Here is a 13,241-nt window from a genome sequence, read left to right on the forward strand (position 1 = left end):
AGAGATTCACAATAACCTGACAGAACCAGAAAATAAAGCAAGAGGGCTCAGAGTGACCTTGAGGTCCTGGAGGAAAAAGGCAGGGACTCAGGTGCTCGTGAAGTTATCACTGTGCAGGGCCACATGCAAGTTTGGACAAAGAGCACATTCATTTGTTTGCACCAGGGTCATAATCTTCTTGATGGACATTGAGTTTATTTCAACTAAACATTCCTAAATCATATCTTCCCTGAGAGGTTCTTCTAAATTCTTCACAGACAGAAAGAGCTAGCTTCTAAGGAGTTCACAGTCCTGCTTAGGAAATATAAAAGAATTTTGCCAAATCAAGTAGATACTTCTCTGCCCTTATTTCACTTGGTATTCCTTCAACATCTAACACTGCTAATACTCTTTTTCTTGACACTTTCTCCTGCCTTGCCTTAATCTCCTTTATCTCTGGCCCACTTCTCTCAATGGATTCTCTCCTCTCTCTTCTAATAATGATGGTTTTCCTAAAGCCTAATCCTCAGTCTTGTTATCTTACATGAAACACCTTTGCTGGCTAATCTACCCACTGCTATGGATATATCTACACTCACATGCTCATGAATTCCAAATGTGTATCTCTCCTAAGAGACTCTCTCCTGATCTCCAGGCTCCTCTTTAACTGAACAGGGAGTATGTGTGCTCACAATGGACTTCATTGTTGTTCACTTGTCTGTTCATGCATTTCTAAGTTGGCACCATATTTGCCCAGTCTCCAAAGCTGGGAGACCACAGTCATCATGCATTCTTACCTCTCCATGAACCCCCATAATTCAAGCATGAAGTCCCATCAACTTTACCCCCAGGCAGTTCTAAAATCAGCCTCTGCCTTCCATTCACATTATCAATGACATGGTTCCTCCTGTCTCATTTGGACTATTATAATACTCTGCTTTAAGTGTTTTCATTATAATATATTATAGTTCAGGTGCTTTTATAATGAACAGCAGTTTATTTTTTCTCTTTTTTTTTTTTTTCTTTGATATGTAGTCTTGCTCTGTCACCCAGGCTGGAATACAGTGGCATAATCATAGCTCATTGCAGCCTTGAACTCCTGGGCTCAAGCCATCCTCCTGCTGCAGCCTCCTGAGTAGCTGGGAATATACCCAGATCCCACCATGCTTGGCTAATTTTTCTTTTTTTCTTTCTTTTTTTTTGTAGAGACAGGGTCTCACTATTTTGCCCAGGCTGGTCTTGAACACCTGGCCTCAAGAGATCTTCCTGTCTCAGCCTACCAAAGTGCTGGGATTATAGATGTGAACCACCATGCCCAGCCTATAATGAATAATAGTTTCTTGACTGAGTCTTACCTTGTCCCAGTCTAGCTCCCCACGAGCCACTAAATGAAACCACCACTGGCTTTTAATCATTTAGTAGTTGCCTCAATATCTCTAGATGGTATGCTTTATGACACAATTTCTTGGTTTATCAAAATCAGATATTTCTCTTAATTTTCTGATACTATAAAGATTTGACCCACTTCTCTTACTCCCAAGTTTCCAGTAGCTCTTCTTCCCAAAATTGTGTGTACTCAAATATAAGACAAGATTTTTCTTCAAAATTATCCCATCAAAAATAAAGTCCTTATTAAGACTTTTATACTATGGGCAGTCTCTCAATTACTTAGTTTTGAACAAATTACTATTTGGGGAAAACACATTAACCTGAAATGACCTCAATCAAAGCTAGATTTGTATGCTTATAGAGGTTACCTGACATGACAGGAGATGGTAAATAAATTTAACACAGATTTAGTCATTATTTCTAGAGAAATGACTTCAAACTGCAGATCCAGGTGCCATTGCATACAAACCTTTTAGAAAATCACTTTATTAAAATACATTAAATGCCTATGTTGTGGAGCTCACTACAAAGTAATGAGGATATGTGAATCAAGATAAAACTTCCAATGAGAGCATCATACTCAGATTCAAAAAGTACTGCAGTCAGACATCTTAGTAGAAGTGAATATGGCACTATGTTTTCAAGTGGCTCCAGAGGAAGGAGAAATGAATGCCAATGTGCATGTGTGGCATTTGAAAAAAAAATCCCATCATGAAATACAAGAGTGAAAAAGAGCAATTTCAAATAGCAGTGCAGTTTATATAATATGTGGTTTAAAATATGGATATATATCTAAAATTTAAGTTAAAATATTATAGGTAGACATTTGGCCATTTGAATTCTTTCTCTAAATGTTGCATATTAAAGTTAAAAAAATAAAAGTTGTTTTCAACCTTCACATTTAGGAAAATGATGGTTTGATTTATATTCAGGGTCCACTTATATTTAGGCATATATTACAGTTACATCTCCAGATTAAGGCTTGTATTAGTCAATACTGCCACTAAGAGCATTCTTTTTTTTTTTTTTTTGCCCGGGCTCTATTGCCCAGGCTAGAATGAGTGCCGTGGCATCAGCCTAGCTCACATCAACCTCAAACTCCTGGGCTCAAGCGATCCTTCTGCCTCAGCCTCCTGAGTAGCTGGGACTACAGGCATGTGCCACCATGCCTGGCTAATTTTTTCTATATATATTTTTAGCTGTCCATATAATTTCTTTCTATTTTTAGTAGAGACGGGGTCTCACTCTTGCTCAGGCTGGTCTCGAACTCCTGAGCTCTAACGATCCGCCTGCCTCGGCCTCCCAGAGTGCTAGGATAAGAGCATTCTTAAACATTCTAAGTTTGTTGCTATTTCTCTTTTTCGTGTTCTTTCCACTATAGTCAATGTCTCTTGGCTCTCTCCATTTTATAATGTTCTGCCCTTTCCCTACCCTTCTCCTTCCCAGTCCCCACTAACCTGATTCTGTAACAAAAGTTGTCTGTGATTTGTCCAGGAAGGGTCACAAATTTTTGGCCCTTAACTGAAAGATGACATAGATGTGCTTTGTTTGATTTAAACATAAATTTATAAATTGAATTAGTTTCCCCCATTTTAAACTGAGAGATTTCACCTGTAACAAACATACTATTTTCTGAATATTTCTATTGTGCTTTATTCTTTTTTGCCTTTCAATGACATGACCTTCACCCTAGAATGTTCAGTCATCCAGCTGTCTGGAGAGAGGCCAGAATCCATTACAGAGGAACTTCAAAGAGAATTTCCAAGGGAATATTCATTCCTGATCTTCAAAAATAGGCTTATGAAGCAGGACACTAATCCTCCAAAACTAGCTATTTTCTTGAGAAAGGATTTTCTAGATTCCTTTATGTCCCTCATAAGCTTGCCAAAGGCCAACTTTAAGGACCCAGACTCAGATTTCTGCAGCAGCCTAACAAGAAGTAATCAATCTGTGCATTTCTGCCAGCTAGACACATACTAAGATAGTTAAATTTCATGAGTAGGGTCACCATATAGCCTGGTTTGACCTGTGTAATCACAGTGTACACTAGTCCACACATCCCGTCCAGCCAGTGCTTCCTTTCACTCTCAGTTACATTCCAGATTGTATGATGTATTTTATGGTCATCCTACTTACAGTATAAGCCAAGGGGAAGCCCTCTGTGATGGTTAATTTTATGTGTATAGTTGACTAGGCCATTTGGGTGTCCAAATATTTGGTTAAACATTATTCTGGGTATTTCTGTGAGGGTGCTTTTTGGATGAGATTACCATTTAAATCTGTAGACTGAGTAAAGCAGATTTCCCTCCCCGGTGTGGGTGGGCCTCATCCAATCAGCTGAAGGCCTGAATAGAACATAAAGGCTGACCTTCCCCTGAGTAAGAGAACTCCTCCTGCCTGACTGCCTTCAAATTGGGTCACTGGCTCATTCTTGCCTTCAGATTTGAACAGAAACATCAGCTCTTCAAGGAGTCTTGAGCCTGCCAGCTTTCAAATTGTACCTACACCATCAGCTCTCCTGGGTCTCCAGCTTGCTGATTCAACCTACAGATCTTGGGACCTGTCAGCTTCCATAAGCCAATTCCTTACAATATATATCTCTATCTCTATCTATCTATCTACCAATCTATCCGTATCTAGATAGATAGATTCCCTATTGATTCTGTTTCTCTGGAGAACCCTGTCCAATATGCCTTCTTATCTTTTGATCCCAGGAATTGTGAGTAGAGAAAGAAGCAGGAGAGCAAAGTGGGCAGTGAATCTCCTGATTTCCGCTCTTTAGCCTGTGCCTCGCAAAGGAGAGACATGACAGACAAATTGGGGAAAATACAGAGGACGTGGGACTCTGGGATGAAGCTGCATCATGCCACTCTGCAGTACATCCATATCACCTTGCTTGACAACCAAGTCATGCAAAAGGAGACCCTGAAATTTAGCTTTCTCAAGTTGACCTGTGTTCCACTATGGGAAAGGTAACTGAGCTTCTGGATGTCAAGTTCACCAAAGGAAATGACCATAGCTGGGGTAAGGTGGCTGTCCACTGAAGACTCCACAGAAGATTACTCAAATCAGAGTCAAATGGAAGTCAGTATGAGTCATTAGAGGGCTCTGAAGTAACAAAAGAAGCAAAGCTAAGACCAAAGCATCCATAGAAACACAAGACACTCATATGAAGCCAAGAACAGCCAGATCACCAGTTCTCCCATCAAAAATGTAAGCCACAAATTCCAGATGACTTAGTAGCACCCAAATGGACAGTTAGAATACTCTGTACTCTTGCACAGAGTTTGAACCATATTAATTGCCAATTTTTGATCATTTGTGACTTGCAAAAAATGGCAATCATATATTTCAAACTATATAAAAAGTAAGCATACAACACAATAATAAAAAATATAACTCAATTTTTTTTAAATGGGCAAATGATTTAAAGAGGCATTTCTCTAAATGACATATACAAATTGTCAATAAACACATTAAAAGATGCTCAACATTATTAGTCATTAAGGAAATGAAAATCAAAACCACAATGAGATAGCACTTCATACCCACTAGGATGGCTATAATCAGAAAGATGGACAATAACGAGAGGTGGCAAGGATGTGGAGAAGTTGGAACATACACTACCCATAGAAACGTAAACTGATACAGTCACTTTGGAAAACAGCTCGGCAGTTCCTCAAAAAGTTAAACACAGAGTTCCCAAATGTCCCAGCAATTCCAATCTTAGGCATATACTTAAGAGAAGTGAAAACATATGCCCACACAAAGACTTGTACACAAATGTTCATAGGATCATTATTTGCTATAGCCAAAAAGTTGAAACAACCCAAATGGCCATCAACAAATGAATGCACAAAGAAAATATGGCATATCAATACAATGGAATATTACTTAGCCATAAAAAGGAATGAAACATTGATACATCTTAACATGAGTAAACCTTGAAAACATTATATCAAGTGAAAGGAGCCAGAGAAAAAGAGCCACACACTGTATAATTCCATTTATATGAAATGTCCAGAACAGGCACATCATAGAGACAGAAAGTAGATTAGTGGTTACCAGGGTCTGGGTGGTGGGGGGAGGAAGAATGGGGAGTGACCGCTAATGGCTTTCTTTTGAGGATGACGAAAACATTCTGGAATCAGAATAATGTCAATTATACAACTTTGTGAATATACTAAAAACTGGTGAATTGGTAAATTTTTAAAAAGTTAATTTCATGGTATGTGAATTACACCTTAATAATTGTTTTTAAAAGTAAGCAACATTTCCTACATTTTCAGAGTGGACTAACACTGAAACAAGATTGATTTTCAGTGTTGTTGGTGTTTTGTTGTGTTTTTTTCTGTGACCAGCAGAAGGGAGATTGGGAGAAGGCCATAATTGCAGACTAAAAAAAGAAATGATTCTTTTTTTCAAATCTATAACGTGCTGTGAAAAGAATTTTGTGGCCCTGCTATATGCATAAAGATCTAGCTTTCTGGTTCTTTTGAAATTTGGTATCCTGTAACACTGGGCTGGCAATCCTGTAGGAAAGCACCCCTCTCTGTTCAACAGCAGCAGCACCTGCCCACTTTCGACGGGGCACACACTCTCCAGTTTGCCAGGCTCATCCACCCGCCGAACTGGTATCACTCACTCCTATTGCCTATCTAATTCTGAATATATTTGAATTTGTGACTCCTGGTCAATAGTCCATTTTAAAAGTTAAACACCAATAAACAGTGCTTATATTTTGTTTCAGTTAGGAATATGACTAGCTACAAGTAACAGACACTTAAATAACAGTGCCTTTAACAAGTAAGCGTTTCTTTTTCTCATGTATCAGAAAGTCTGGATGTGGGTAATTATTGAAGTTGGATCAAGAGCTCAATGATATCAGATCCCAATGTTGCAGAGACTACACGCTGTCTACTAAATGTCAAATTTTCTCTTTTCTGTACTACTTGAACCCAGAGATTATTTGAAGGAACAATGTAATGAGCTACAAACAAAATTTCCTACTTCCCTTCCAACTAGGAATATTTGAGATACTCCCGGCCAATGAAATGTTACCACAGTCACAGAAGGGAACTTTTGGGAAGGCAATTTTAAGGGGATTAATAAAGTTGGCAAATGCCTTCTTTTCTCTTTGCTCTTCTCCTTCTTCATGTCTGAAATAAAAATGTAATGGCTGGAGCTCTGACAGCCATGTTGACAGTGGGAAGATTAGAGTCTGTGAAAGTTGATCATATGAATTGGGTCATTCTTGCCATATCCAACTAAATCAGAGTTGAGTGACTGGGGGATAAAGCACTCAGGATATAAAACATTGGTCCAAGAATGTAATTCTTTGCAAGCCTGACTGCTGAAACTACCTGTTGTAAACTGACACCAGTTTTATCTACAGCTGTTGAAATAAATTACTGCAACTCTCGGACTAATTTGCCCACTACTCTCACCCACCAATCAGGGCTTGCCAGCTCCCCAAACCCTAACTAGTGCCAGTAAACTTTCTTGAAGGGCAATATGTAACATTTCTCTTTTTTTTTTATAAAGCCTCTAACCTTCTCTGTTCTTTAAATGTGCTGAAAACTACCTGGTCTTCATGTATGCCCCAAATTGCAATTCTTTCTTCCCAAATAAATTTAGTGATTCGTCTTTACATCTTTATTTTGACTTCAACAAGTCTTACCCAAAAGATGACAAAGCAAAAAGCTGAAAGGAGCATGGGTCCCAGTTTATCTTATGAAACCACCAGAATGACCCTGGACTATCCACTGTGGATTAAATAAAGCCATAATTTAATGCATTCTTTTATGGTTTTTTATTACTAGCAAGAAGTTCTATTGATACACTGTTGATACATTGTTCATGTATCTGTAGCTCTTTTACCTTTCTCATTAAGGTTTTTAAATTGCTACTGCCTTGCTCATGGCAAGAATATGGAGAAGGAGAGAAGATTTCCTATGGGTGCAGCTTTCTGGCTCCCTTAAGGGCAGAGTAAGCACTGGGGCATTATTCTGGCATGAAATGGCTATCTTATCCAGCTGTGGTTGGAAGTAGGGACAGATAGATTCTTCATTAAATATGTCCTACTACACATCCTCTTAAAGAATTTTTCCTAGTTGGTCCAAACAAAGATGGCACCTATGAAAAACATGCACTGGAACTCAGAATATGCCACTAATGCTCAATCTCAGCTTTTTTGAGTCCCAGTTCCCAAATAGTCTGTGCTGTCGAATTGCTCAGTTCTCATATCCACCTCAAATTAAAGGAAAACACTCATTGGAACAGTGTACAGAGGCACGAAAATCAGGTGGCCAGGAGCATTCAATGAAATACACACTCATCCACATGACCGGGTGAAAAAGGTATGTGTGTGTGGGGGGGGTGTATAAAATTTCCATCTAAATAAAAACACAAAAATTTTAAATTCTTGTAGCAAACTCAACATGCCCCAAGAATTCATCCTTCTATAGGTCCAGTTTGAGATACACTGTCCTAAACAGTGAATGATACCCCACCCCCATACCTTTCTCTGAACCTTATATGTGCCTCTCTCACTGTGCTTGCCATTTTGTAATACACTTCTTTGTTTTCTAGTGTCTTTTCTCTTTGTCTGCGAGCCTTTTGAGGTCAGCAACTGCTCTTCTTGATTTCCTTAGAGACAAATCTAATTACTTAACACTGGATAAATGCTGTATAAATACTGGTTACTTTGAATGAAGAACTAATCACACTTTGAAGGAGGCACATCAGTAAGACAAATCTGAAATGAGCTGTACTTGCAATTTGCACAATATGCAAAACCCATTAAACAGTACTCAAGTCTTTAAGAACTTGACTTTGATGACCTGCAAAGAAGACCAAGGAGAACATCTAGTACCCCTCGACAGGTATTTATTATTTATCCTTCCTGTCAAAAATCATAGATTTTGTTTATCCTTCCTGTTCAATCAGTATCAAGAGGCATAATGGTTGTTAAAGGTCCCTAATGTCTTTTTGGCCCCTCCCAGCCTCCTCCTTTAGGGGAGAGCCGATGAGCTCATTTGCAGAGAGGCTTGCCAGGCTCTGCATATGGTTTGTAATATAAATAGATCACATCTTAGGCATATCAGCAAGATAGAGGAAGCTTGCCCTCCCCAAAGTCCGCTGAAATAGAAATTCTCACCTTAAAAAGTAGGCAAGCCATCTCTACTTTCTGGGAATTTAAGGATGTGTTGTATGAATATTTTAATCTTTAGCTAAACCTACATGAATCCTGGACTGTCCAAAAATAAAATATGCCAAAACTAAAGACTAAATGGTAGTTCTGTTTAATTTCAGACTTTCACCTATCATTGAACTTTGTGACTGCATATTCATTAAGAGCAATTCAGGTTCATGATCTGGATTATAACCTATTACATTAGCTTAAACATATATTGATCAGACTCTATTTTCTCATTTATAATAAAACATGATAATTTGGCTTACTTATGATACAAGTTTCCATTAAAACAAAAAGGAATCTACAAGGTAAAGTTGATAGCAAAATAAAATTATCCTGAGCTACACAATAGTCATAGTTTTTATTTGCAATAGTTTAAGGCTCACAGGAAGCTGCAAAAATAATAGAGTTCTGTGTACTCTTCACCCAACTTCCCCAAAAGAGAACATCTTATATAACTATAGTACATTGTGAAAACCAGGAAATCGACACTGGTACAGTACTATTGACTCACCTAATAATCTTATTTGGATTTCACTCTTTTTCTGCATTCTTGTGAAATTTTATTACATGTTTAAACTTGTGTAACCACCACCACAATCAGGACACACATTGTTATTATTTTTAAACATCTATAAAAGTCCAACTATGTACTAGATAAAGTTTATTACCTTCATTTTGAAGTGAGAAGATAAAAAGGAAAAAGTAGACATTTCCCCTTTTTTTGGTCCTTTATTATCAGGCATGTGGCTAAGAGGCACTCTTGTCTAAGGACATTAATCTCAATATGAGGGACTGAATTTTTTAACCTTTATATTGGGCCTTTATTAAGCTGCAGGTCTTCAATTTTCAAATATATAAAGAGAAAGATTACACAATCTGTTCACTATTTTTTAACTACAACTAGGCATGAGGTAAGTGAAGAGATCACAAAGAAAAAAATAGAAAAGAAAAAGAAAGCAAAGAAAGCCCAACCCACAGCTCAGGATGGTAAAAGCCACAGCTCTTAAATCTATGTTGCTTTTCCTAAAAACCATAGAAACTCTGTTTCTATTCTTGTTTCTCTCTTGCACCCAGACCATAACGGTTTTATCCTCTGAGAATTATTCCTAAAAATAAAATGAGAAAGAAGAAGAAATGCATGAAGGTCTCTATCTTTGGTTTCTAAATGTTATTTTTACCCTATTTATTTTTTACCGTTCTCCACTAGAAAACACTCTGTCCACTGCATTAGCTTCAGGTTCCATGCAGTTAGTGCTCATGTGTCCCTGTCCCCTTGCCCACCACTGGAAATCTCATAAGGGAAGTACGGTGGGACTCAATGGGGCTTGGCCTTGAGCTCTGGGGCATTAACTCTTGTCCCTGCCCTCCACCTCTACTTTCAGCAAATATTAAACCAAGTCAGGTCTAAATAGTTGGGATGTGGCATAGGAATTTTTCTCCTACTTTACTGACTACTCCTCAGTCTCTTTTCCCCTTCCTCCTCCTCTTTCTGACTTCAAAAATTGGAGTCATTAAAGGACTATCCTCAGCCTTTTCCTTAAAACAGTGATTCTCAACCAAGGGTGACTTTCATGCCAGGGGACATGTGGCAATGTCTGGAGACATTTTTGGTTGTCACAACTAAAGTGGGGGAGGTGCTACTGACATCTAGTGGGTAGAGACCAGGGATGCTGCTCAACATCCTACAATGCACAGGACAGCCTCTATGATGAAGAGTTATCCAGCCCCAAATGCCAATAGTGCCGCAGTCGAGAAATCCTGCCCTAAAAGATCTTATTCAATGCCATGATGTACCCAGATTTGGTCTACATGCTAATAATTCTCAGATTTCAAGCTGTAGTCCTGCCTTCTCTCCCAACTTAAGATTCCTATATCCAACAGCCTCCACTTATATTTGGTGCCCCAAACTTAACTTATTCACAGCTAAACTCTTGCTGTCCCCCACAGACCTGTTCTTCTTCCCCATTCCTCATAGCACTGATGGTGCCATCGAATTCATTATCTTAGTGCAAATTTTGATTTTATGGAAATCATTTGGTGTAGGCATACTAGGATTAGGATCAAAGAAGAGTGGAGCTGTTCAGGACCTCATTTGGCAGGCGAGGAGAGCATGACCCAGAAGTTTTTAAGATGTGCCTAAATCTACACATTTAGTTTGATGGTAGAGCAGTATGAGAAGTATGGTCTCCCACAGCTTCTGTCCCACAAGCTTTCCCTTCGCTGACTTGGCTTCCTTAGGTAAAATATATAGCTCAGCTGCTTTCACTTCACTATTTTCATAAGTTGTTAGAAAGGCAGTTTTGTACAGAGCAGAGATCAGCAAACTATAGCCTGTGGCCAAACCTAGGCTTCCACCTATTTTTATATGGTCTGTAAGCAGAATGATTTTACCATTTTTATGTAGTTGGAAAAAAAAACAAAGAACAACAATTCATGCTGTGAAAATTATATTGAATTCAGATTTTAATGTCTGTAAATAAAGCTTTATTGGAATATAGCCACATTTACCTATTTACATATTGTCTATGGCTGCCTATTTTCTACAATAGCAGAGAGGAGTAGCTGCAGCATACACTGTATGGCTGCCAAAGCTGAAAATATCTACTATCTGGCCTTTTACAGAAAAAGTTGTTGACCCCAGCATAGTGACCAGACCTCAAGTTTTAGAGTTTAAAAAAGAAAAGAAGAAAAGCATAGATTTCAGTTTTGTCTCAGTTGGCAATGTGATCTTTGAGTATGATTCAATGTCTGTGTCATGTTAAATGAGGATAATGATACTTTCCTTAAAGAATTGTTAGGAGTGTTAGAATTAATGCCTGTAAAGGTTTGGAGTATAGTAGGAACTCAACAAATATTAGCAATAAATAATAATTTTTATTAATATTATTATCAGCACAAACTTATCCCTCAAAATTTCCCATTTGGTATGCTTTGAGAGTTCCTGTGTCAAATGCCTTTTTCCAAAATCCAAGAAAATACATAACTTAAAATGAACGCCTTAGTCTCTTTCAGCCATAAGTTGGGTGATGACAGAACAGGTTTCCATCACATCATGGGTTGACAGAAAATTGGAGGGAGGTTAATATCTTTATAATTCACTTGTCATTCCACCCAATCATGAATTCCCTCAGTAATTAGTTTCCTGGAAAATTGTCTCCTGAGTGATAAAGGTGACAATATCTGAAATAGGAAATAGTCATGACCTACCCGGTCTCCTTTTCAACTTTCTTATCCCAAAAATGTCAGAAAATAAGTTCAGTTAACAGAAAATGAGGGGAACCAACATTAAATTCATAAATGGCACATAGAAACAGATAGCCCCAAGCTACCAGACCCCACTCTTTGGGATTTCCTGGAGGGCACTTACAGTGTCCACAGAGGCAGAGATTGGCCTTGATTTTTCACTGGCCTCCCCACAAGCATCCAGGGAATAGAGATGGGGGCATGCCTGACACTCACCTCGCCTGTGGCCTCTGTCGGGACCTTGACCTCAGCCCTGGCCACCACGTCCAATGCTTCAGGAGATTCTGCCATCCCTGGTGGAGTCTCAGCCTCAGGCTTGCCTCCTGACTTACATCTCATTCCCAGAGTGGAAAAGAGGTCAACTCTAGCTCTTTTTCTTTGTGTGACCCCATCCTTTCCCTGGCTTGCATACTGCCATTTTCTCCTGCTCTCTGAGGCTGTTTTTGCTGAGCAAAGAGTCACTTCCAGCCTCCTTAGACTTCTTCCTGCTGAACTCCCCTTTCTATGGCACTTTCTGGGATGAGCCACATCCCTCACGAGTGACAAGGCACAGGGCGTCATCCTGCTAATTAACATATGGCCTAATTATGGCTGTGTTACACTTTAGAAGACAGAATTAAAGTCTGAAGTGACCTAAGTAATTAGGAGGGTTACATGGAAGCAAATGAAAGCAGCAGCAATGAGGTTGGGGTGGGCAATGATGTGACCATGTCCTGTGAGGCTGGAAAGGTCTAGAGGCCAGTCAAAAACAACCAGCCATGACTCAGGTCGGGATCGGCTACAGGCTTTACAAGCTGTTTTAAAAAGGGAGCATCAAATGTAGGGCAAGATGGGATTTTCTTTCCTCCTCCCTGTCTTTGTTCTGTCCTCCACCATCCCTAGTGCCGACATGGCGCTTGGCAAGATAGAGGAAACAAACCAGAAAAATTCATGCACACAAAGTTGAATTTTCACACAGTGCTGCAGAAGAGACAGGGTGGGGGAGGGGAGGCTGGTAGCTTAACTGATATGCTGAAGCTGACACATTTTAGTGTCATTTCTAGCGAGTGGTAGGGGCAGGACTAGGACAGACAAGGATGTGAGGTGTGTATGGGTTGCCATCTTAGTCTGTTTTGTGCTGCTACAACAGAATACCTGAGACTGGGTAATTTGTAATGAACAGAAATTTATTTTCACAGATCTAGAGTCTACAAAGTCAAGATTGAGGGGCTGGCATTTAGCAAGGGCCTTCATGCTGCATCATCACATAGCAGACGGGCAAAGAGAGAGCAAGAGGGAGTGAAACTCGCCCATGATAAGGAACCAACTCCTGCCATAACAACATTACTCCATTCATGAAGGTGGTGCCCCCCATGACTCAAACACTTCCTACTAGGGCTTACCTCCCAACACCTCTGCATTGGGGACCAAGTTTCCAACACATGAACTT

General features: G+C 39.3%; 1 protein-coding gene across 2 annotated transcripts in view; it reads right to left on the bottom strand.

Moving 5' to 3' along the window:
- The window catches only part of FRMPD4 (FERM and PDZ domain containing 4), a 773,033-nt gene extending 760,740 nt beyond the window's left edge, over positions 1-12,293 (bottom strand). For both annotated transcript variants that reach the window (XM_045538893.1, XM_045538895.1), the window contains exon 1: positions 12,029-12,293. The gene's annotated coding sequence lies outside the window, so the exon portion shown is untranslated. The remainder of the gene's footprint in view (positions 1-12,028) is intronic.
- Between the last annotated feature and the right edge of the window lie 948 nt (positions 12,294-13,241).

Source organism: Lemur catta, chromosome X (assembly GCF_020740605.2).
Source record: "Lemur catta isolate mLemCat1 chromosome X, mLemCat1.pri, whole genome shotgun sequence".
Classification (NCBI taxonomy): Eukaryota; Metazoa; Chordata; class Mammalia; order Primates; family Lemuridae; genus Lemur; species Lemur catta.